Here is a 7,952-nt window from a genome sequence, read left to right as displayed (position 1 = left end):
CTGCCTCTCTTACTGCTCATGGAAACAGGAGAATATTGGCTTTTTCCAGAGCGTCATCATGAACCCTTGTGAGCAGCAATGACGGTGCCGGAGTGCAGTGCCAAGGTGATCTTTAAGGTGCAAAGCCTTGCGTGCCCGCCGAGAGAGGAGCTGCTCTCTGCCCTGCGGCGATGGCAGGCACCCGGGCGGTGCGGCGCTGCTGCCCGCGGGCGGAGCACGGTCCGGCCCCGTGCGGAATAATTAACCCCCGCCCCGGGGCAGCCCCGGGGCAGCATGGCAGTGCCCGGGGCCGTGAGCTGGGCTGGGCGCGGGGCGGCGGAGCTCCGGCACGGCCCGGTCCCCGTGTCGCTGCCCTCGCGCGGCTCCCGGGTGCCTCCTGCCGGCGGCCCGCGCCAGGCCCCGGCCGCGGCCGGCAGCCGCACGCTGGAGCTGCGGGCGCAGCCTCACGGCGCCCGCACGGGTCAGGCCCCGCCGTGGGACCCGGCGTGAGCGGGGCCGGGGTGAGCAGCGTCCGGGGCTGTGCGGGGCTCGGGGGTGTGCGGTGCCCGGGGTGAGCGGGGCCCGGGGCTGTTTGGGGCCGGGGCTGTGAGGGGCCGGGCAGCGGCCCGCAGCGGCAGCTGCTGTAGGGGCCGGGTAGCTCCGGGGTTTAAACGCCCGCGTTTCGGGACCGTTTAGGATACTCTGCCCGCCACCCTCTGATGGGATTTCGGCTGGATTGCGAGCCCTACCAGCGGGAGCTCTGCCTGCCTGAGCACCTGGCCCTTTAAGCAAAGGGACACATTTCTGCAGACACCATCCCAGAGGCTCAGCAGATGGCTGTGCGGCGCTCACTGGGCTGGCCGGCGTGGAGCCCTCATTCAGGTCGGAGAACTGCTGTAGTTTGAGGAGAGTTCACTTCCCTAGCCTGACCATCTTCAAAGTGTCTTTGCAGTAATAAAAAGGAAACATTTTTCCTGTGCAGTTTTTATACTACTCATGCTGCAAGAGTGACCTCATGAAAAAAAGAGTGTTTCTTAGTGCTAGATATAGCAGTCATTTTATAACAAGTACTGGAAGATAGCAGTAACAGGCTTCAGTCAGCTCTGATGGATTTTGGAGCATGACAGAAAGTCTGTTACTGGTTCTCTTTGTTCTTCCAGATAAGTTATTCATAGCCAGGGCTCCACAGCAGGTCCTGAGCCCACTGAGGCCAGGCTGCTCCTTGTGGTGGTGGCCAGCCCCAGCTGTTGTGTTACCATGAGGCCATGGCTGCATTGTTTAATAATTTTGCTTTTGTTTTCCTTTGCAGAACTGTAAAAACCAGGAGGCATTCATGCAAGCAGACCAAGACTGGGAATGCTAAATGTTGCACACTCAAAACCATATGAGCAAAGCGTTTGTTTGCCCTCAAACTTAGGGAACAGCCTACTAACACAGGTGATAGATGATAAAGGATGGGCTGCGGGAAGTGGAGCTTGCTGGAGTAAGGGCCAAGGGTGTCTGGCTGGTGAGCTCTTTGCCTCTTGGGTGCTGCAGGGGGTGGCCTCCCTTCTTCCCCATTTCATGCAAGGGAAGGTGGGATGCTGGGTAAGGATCTAATAGGGGGAAGAAACATGTTCGTGGGCATCCTCCAAAGACAGATTTCATTTTCTTTGAAGATCTGTGCTCTCTTTTCTGTTAAAACATATGGAAATTGAGTGCATTGTGGCCTAAAGTCATGTGGATGTTGTTTTTTCTGTTGTGACTAAGGATTCAATACTGTGTAGCACCCTGTAATGTGGTCTGATAGGGCATCTTCAGTTTGCCACTGTAGACAAGTTTCTTTGATTGCTTTGTGACTAGAGCAATTGGAAACATATTCCAAACACAATGATGGGAAGAAAGGGAGGCCTGTATTTCCCTTCAGCGCTCTCCATGTGATCTCTTTGGATCATGTACCCATGCAGTTTTCTGTGGTTCCATTGCATACCCCAAGTGAAGTAAAAGAAGCTTTCTTGACCTAAAAGGAGCTGTTCTTTCAAAGCTTGGGGTTTTCCAGGTTTGTAATAAAAGTATCATTGTGTTTCATAAAGGTAGAGCTTCTGCAAGTGCAGTTCATAAACAATGTCATGGGATGTTTTCAGAGCAGCTCAAGGTCCGCTCGACTTTCACAGAGATCATAAAAGTCTTGCTGTTGACAATATTCTGCTTTACCTCGAGTTCTTATTGCAGCAGAAAGAGAGGTCTCTCATGGTCCTGTGTCATATGTGCAAGCCTTTCTGGCTGCTGACCCATGTCCTTTGTGAAATTGGCACTGATTTACCAGAGATGCAGTAAAATGCTGCATCCTACCTTCAAATTCCTAGAGACAGAAAATGAATTCATAAGTTTTGGTCTGCAGGTGTCAACACACAATTGTGTCTGGCCAGGTGGAAGAGGATTGAACTCTCCATTAGCTGCATTCAGGGTTTTCAAAGACCTCTGTCAGTGTTTTTCAAGCCTGTACACACTTGAATTGGAACAGTAAGAAAACATCCACAAAACTCAAGTGAATGGACTGGGGAAAAATCTTGAAAAAGTGGAGATCCAGCAGCTGTGTGTGTCTGATCTATTCTTGCTTTTCTGTATTCTAAAAATTGCTGTACCACGTTGAGCAAAGACACTGCTGTGGTGTCCAAACCAGGTGAGATCTGGCAGGTTGGCATCCCAGAGGTGCAGGTACCACTCCCCTGTAATGCCTACTGCACTTCAAAGGCAGATTTTGTATTAGCTTTGAGACAAACTGCAAACTCCAATCCAGCCGTGCATTTGCTACAGAGAGCACAACAAGCTTGTCCATGGGTATAGTGGCTTGCCTCTTTTCCAAACAATCAAGCTCTGGGAAAGGAAAATATAAGGGTCTTATACTAATGTGAGCTCAATGATCTGGGAATTTGCCATATGTAGTGGCTCTGCTAATTGAGTTGAGTAGAAAGACCATCTCTCCTCTGTTCTTTCCAAGCCCAAAAGGAGGAGGTAAGGACATAGCCTACCTGCTGTGTGCAGGCAAGCAAAAGGGGAGGAGAGCACCCTCCTTTGCTTGTGTCTCCAAAAGCCTGGACACCAGCAGCGTGGAGCTCACCTTGTCCTTCCCCCTGGCAAACCAGCCACTATTTCTGAGACACATTCTGCTCTCCTAGATTTAGGAAATCCACACAGGAGTAAGTAACACAAAAAGAGTGAAATGGATCTTAATTTAAGGGGTCTTCAGCTACCCCCAGCCCTAGTTTCTCAAGTTGGGAGTTCATCCCTGTTCATTACATGCTTAAAGCAGAGATCAGCTCTTCCTTCCTGTTCATGCAGCTCTGGGAAAACTGGTTGTACTTTGTTCAGAAAAGAATAAACAGCAACCACTAACATGGTCAGCTCATTCCTACCATCATCACTGATCTTGATCTGTCAACTCCTCTTGCTGCTTATTTGCTGGCAAAGAAACTCAAACCAAAGGTCCTTTGGGAGATGCAAAGACAATAGAAGGAATCATTTGCCTGATATCTGATGTTACCACAAAGAGCTGGCCAGTGCACATAGAAGTATTGGACTTATGATGGAAAATTTAATGGGGAATATTGCAGGAATAGAACCTGTGCTCCGAAGGGCATATCTGCTCCCTGACATACATTCCAATTGTCTGTCCTTTTCCAGCACGCTCCTCCCCCTGGATGAGGGTACTGGTCACAGCATCTCCCCTAGTCATTCCCTGTTTTCTATTCCCAATCCCAATTTCCAGACTTCCAAATTTAGACAGTGCTTCCCATCTGAGTAGTGCTGATACGGAGTCCTTATTTAATCACAAGACACTGACTGTCCAATCCTTCCTGGAGTTCTTCCTTAGGTGCATTTTGGCTCTTCCCTCTTGCACAAGAAACGTCCTGGTTCACTCACAGGCTGCCACTGCTCTGTGCAGCTGCTGCTTTTTATCAAGAGGTTTATGTGTAAAATAAAACCTAGTTATAAAAAAAGGGAAAAATGTGGATTCCCTGGGGCTGGGCATGAGGCTGTGGGACTGTCTTAAATCCCTGGAGATTAATTTCTGGTTCTGCAAACAAGCTCTGAATGAAAAACTTTTGCCTGCTGGAGCCATCTACTCCCACCACAGTTAATGTGTAGGAACTCTACATGTGTGAAGGTTGTGTCTCTGGAGGCATTGTGATGGACCAGTGCAGTGCAGTGTCACTGCAGGAAACCTAGAAAAAGTGGCATAGTAAGTGGGCATAAATTGGAAAAATTAGGCTGTTTTCAGTGAATTTACTGTGGATTTAGTAACATTTCATTGTCATTTTATAAATATTCAGATTTACTGATTAGCCATCCAAGCAAAGGGGTTTGCAATGGAAGCAACTGCAGATCAGGGGAACAATGTATGTGAGTACCAGTAGAGCTCATGCCACAGCAGCATCAAGCATAAAGTTTTGTTATTTGAAAGTTTGGGTACCCATCCTTCACCCTCTATTGCACCAACCTGAATTTTGTTTAGCAATGGAACTCAGACAGAAGAGATAGGAATGGCTCGTTTTGAAGTGGAAAGACAAAAGAACTTATTGATAGCACAAGGGAAAAGGCACACACATAGAGGGTGTGCAAGAAGTGTTTAAAGACACGTTCAACAACTGGTATTCAGACGTGAAGAAGAAATTCTGCAGTAAGCACAGGTAAGACAAGCTGTTCTTTATGAGGAAAAAAAAAAAAGGTGGTTGAGAGCTAACAGCACAGACAGTCTCTTTTTCCAGAAGTTTGGAACTAAAGTATAGAAATTTCATATAGGGAAAACCAGCAACATAAAGCTGCCAGTCTCCTCCCAGCCAGAATTGCCACAAAATGGCATTTTGAAACTAGATAGATATAAGAAGCTTTCTCAAATACTGGGGAGCAGGAAAGAGATGGTCACAAAGCTAACTTCAAGTGTATCCAGGATGCTGTTCCAATGGACAGGGAGTGTTCAAAGCTGGAAATTTGAGTCCAGATATATAAGTAGCATGACAACACAGTGTGCAAAAAGTACCTAAAGGAACACTGCAAACAAGCCAAAAAAAGACTTGGTAATGTACTGATCTCAGGGTCCAGAGGTGTCATTGCAAAATAGTGAAGTGTGGCCTCACTTTTCCTTACTTGAGAACACACATGCAAATTACTGCAGGCTGCATTAACAAGCACATGTGTACCTGAGACTACAGAAGAGTGTAACACATGCCAAGCTAGCAGCCAAATGTGGGTTCAAGAGTCACAGACGGTAGGGGAAGACTCTGAGTTACATTAAATTTTGAGACCTATTTGTTGTTAAGATGAGCAAAATTGGGAAATGCAAGAAAACTGTTCACATTTTGCTGAGTTTTCAGAGATCTGAGTCTGCTAAATTAATGTTTTAAGTAAACTAACACAATTTTATATGTTTCAAACTAGTCATTTTACAGCTTTCCACAGATGGTCTGAAGTATGTATGAAAATATAATACAAGTGGAAAATTCCATGTCTTTAGAGCATCCTTATGTGCTCTCTCATATGCACCTCCTGCATGTCCTGCAGCAATAGTTTAAATGTTACAATTTCATGACCACTGGTGGTTTTGTGGTGGTGAAATGAAGCTGGAGCAGTGGAAGCAAAAGAAACAAAGCAAGAAAGAGTGATGTTTCACTGGTAGGAAAACAGAGTGTGCAAATGCAAGGGACTTGCAAGGAAAAGTAAAAGAATCAGAGGAGGTGATGTTAGCAGCACTCAGTTCATCTAGGAAAGGATAGGGGTTGGCTGAAACGCAAGGCGGAGAGACACCCGTCAGAAGTGGGGACCAGCAGAGCTGTAGATGCTAGCTGAAGCCCTCCAGGCAGATGAGGTGCTCTCCAGAAGGTCACCCAGGAGACATTTTGTCCTTCACAGGGGAGGAAGGAGTAGATAGGCTTGCTGGAGTCTCCCATGTGGAGAGGGTAGGGAACAGATGAGGGCAAGGAAGGATGAATAATGTGCCTGGGGTGGGAATAGAACAAGGACACTGGGGTCCTGGTCCAAGGGTCTTTGCGGAAAGAAAGAAGGCAGCAGAGAAGAAAAGCAATTCCATAAGACAGAAAGGAATACAGCTTCAAAGGGAATTTGCAATTAATGGCACCAGAAACAGCAACACAACCAGAGGGATGGGGACAGAGGTGGAGGAGTGAGAGGCTGTGAAACTTAATGGTGCAAGCACTGGAATAATGGTATAGACCAGGGTCTTAGGCTGAGGGTAGAGTTAGCTGTGGAGGTAGCTGGATTCTCCCATTCAGAGAACAAGGAAGAAATGTGTGTAAGGGTGGGATTTAGGGACAAGGGGAAATTTATAAGGTGCTTACCTTGGAAGTCTTGATAAAGGAGCCTGGAGAAGAGTGAGGATTTGGAGCTGTGAAGGATTGAGTAAGGCTAAAGGAGGTGGCAGAAGATACAGTTTCTGGGGTATTTGGATAAGTAGGAGCACAGTAATGCTGTTGACTGTAGAAGAGCCAAGGAGAGTAGGAGAGGAACAAGCCTGGATCAGACCTGGGAGAAGCTGGCAGTACCCCTGCACAGGGGTAGAAGAAAGAGAAGATCTGTGTGAAGCAGTCACCTGAGATGGTAGGCAGGGGGTCTAAAGTGAAGGAAACTGTAGGAGGACTGGGAGAGAGGATGGAGCAAGAGGTGTTAGGAGAGAGCACAGAAGATGTGAGTAGTAGGGAGATAAAGAGGAAGGAAAGGGTAGAGCAGTGCAGCAAAGCTTTGTGTGCCTGAGGAGTGCAAGAGAAAAGGGGATGGGAGTCAAACAGCAGAGGTAGTATGAAGGTGGAAAAGATGGAGAGATGGAATAATTCCAAGGTGGGAGGGAAGAAGAAAGACAAATGAATAGGCAAATTATAACTAATGCAATAATTAACTGCTACAGCAGTAATCTGATTGTCACCCAAAAAAGAGGATGAGGCAGGGAGTTCGTGAGTGAGTGGGAGGCATGATCAGGCTGGCAGAGAAGCAGAAGTGGGCTGAGCCCAGTGGGGTGCAGAGGCAGCGTGGCAGGAAGCAGCAGGAGCAGATGCTGGGGCTGTAGTTCCTATGGCAACATACGAAGGCAAATGCAACAAGTGTGCCAGCGTGGCAGCGTTAGCAGGGGACAGCTCCGTGCCTTTCCGTGTCACACCCCTCAGGGTGGGATGGAGCCGTGCACCATCCCTGTCCACCAGGGCAGCATGGCTCTGCCCCTGCAGAAACCAGCACAAGTTACTGGCAGGTTTGGCGAGGAGATAGCTCTGCAGGGAGCATCCCCCCTCTTCATGCCCATGTGCCATGGGGCTGGGGGCTTAAATCTCCCATGCCCTGGCTCAGCATGGGCTGCTGCAGCTGGCACATACCTCCAGGCACCTGCAGTGTGTAGGTGCCCTCTAGCAAGGCTGTCATAGTGTGAGGCCAGTCTGCCTACAGCAGGCAGAAAAAGCACATGGCTTTCACAGGCTGGGGCCTTGTTTTTCACTCATAAATTTTGGCAGAGTTTTCCCTTCCTTTCCTATAGTATCTCTTGTAATTAATCAGCAGTTTGGGCTGCAGCTACTCCACACCATTGTGCTCATGTCCTACGCTAAACAGCTGGAGACAGAACATACAGGCAAATTTTCCTATTGCTCTGACACCCGGCCAGAAAGAACAACCCTGCGGGGTGACCAGCAAGGATGCTGCTCCTTTTATCGTGCCCCGCCGGAGATCCATCCGCGCCCGCAGCAGCGCTCGGGCTTCCCGCGGGCTCGCGGCTGCATCCAACAGCAGAGGGAGCTCCGGGAGAGGAAGAGGAGCAGGCGAAGCTTGGCAGGAGCAGCCCCGGGAGCGAGGGAGGCGGGCAGGGGTGGACGGAGGTAACCTCAGGCTGCTCTGCCGCACCAGGTAGGGAGCTTTTAACAGCGTGAATGGATGAGGGGAAATGGGGCCTGAGAGCGGGAGTAGTTGAAAAGCAGCCACCATGGAAACAAAATGCC

At 48.8% G+C, this 7,952-nt stretch overlaps 1 long non-coding RNA gene across 1 annotated transcript; it reads left to right on the top strand.

Moving 5' to 3' along the window:
* The first annotated feature begins 404 nt into the window (after positions 1-404).
* Positions 405-2,240, top strand: LOC121362146. Its single transcript, XR_005956457.1, has 3 exons — positions 405-500; positions 676-861; positions 1,289-2,240. It is a non-coding gene; the product is annotated as an uncharacterized LOC121362146 (long non-coding RNA).
* The last annotated feature ends 5,712 nt before the right edge of the window (positions 2,241-7,952 follow it).

The sequence above is a fragment of the Pyrgilauda ruficollis genome, unplaced genomic scaffold (genome assembly GCF_017590135.1).
Source record: "Pyrgilauda ruficollis isolate IOZ18807 unplaced genomic scaffold, ASM1759013v1 scaffold6, whole genome shotgun sequence".
Taxonomy (NCBI): domain Eukaryota; kingdom Metazoa; phylum Chordata; class Aves; order Passeriformes; family Passeridae; genus Pyrgilauda; species Pyrgilauda ruficollis.
The sequence above is the reverse complement of the archived record's forward strand: the minus strand, read 5'-3'. Positions and strand labels throughout refer to the sequence as shown.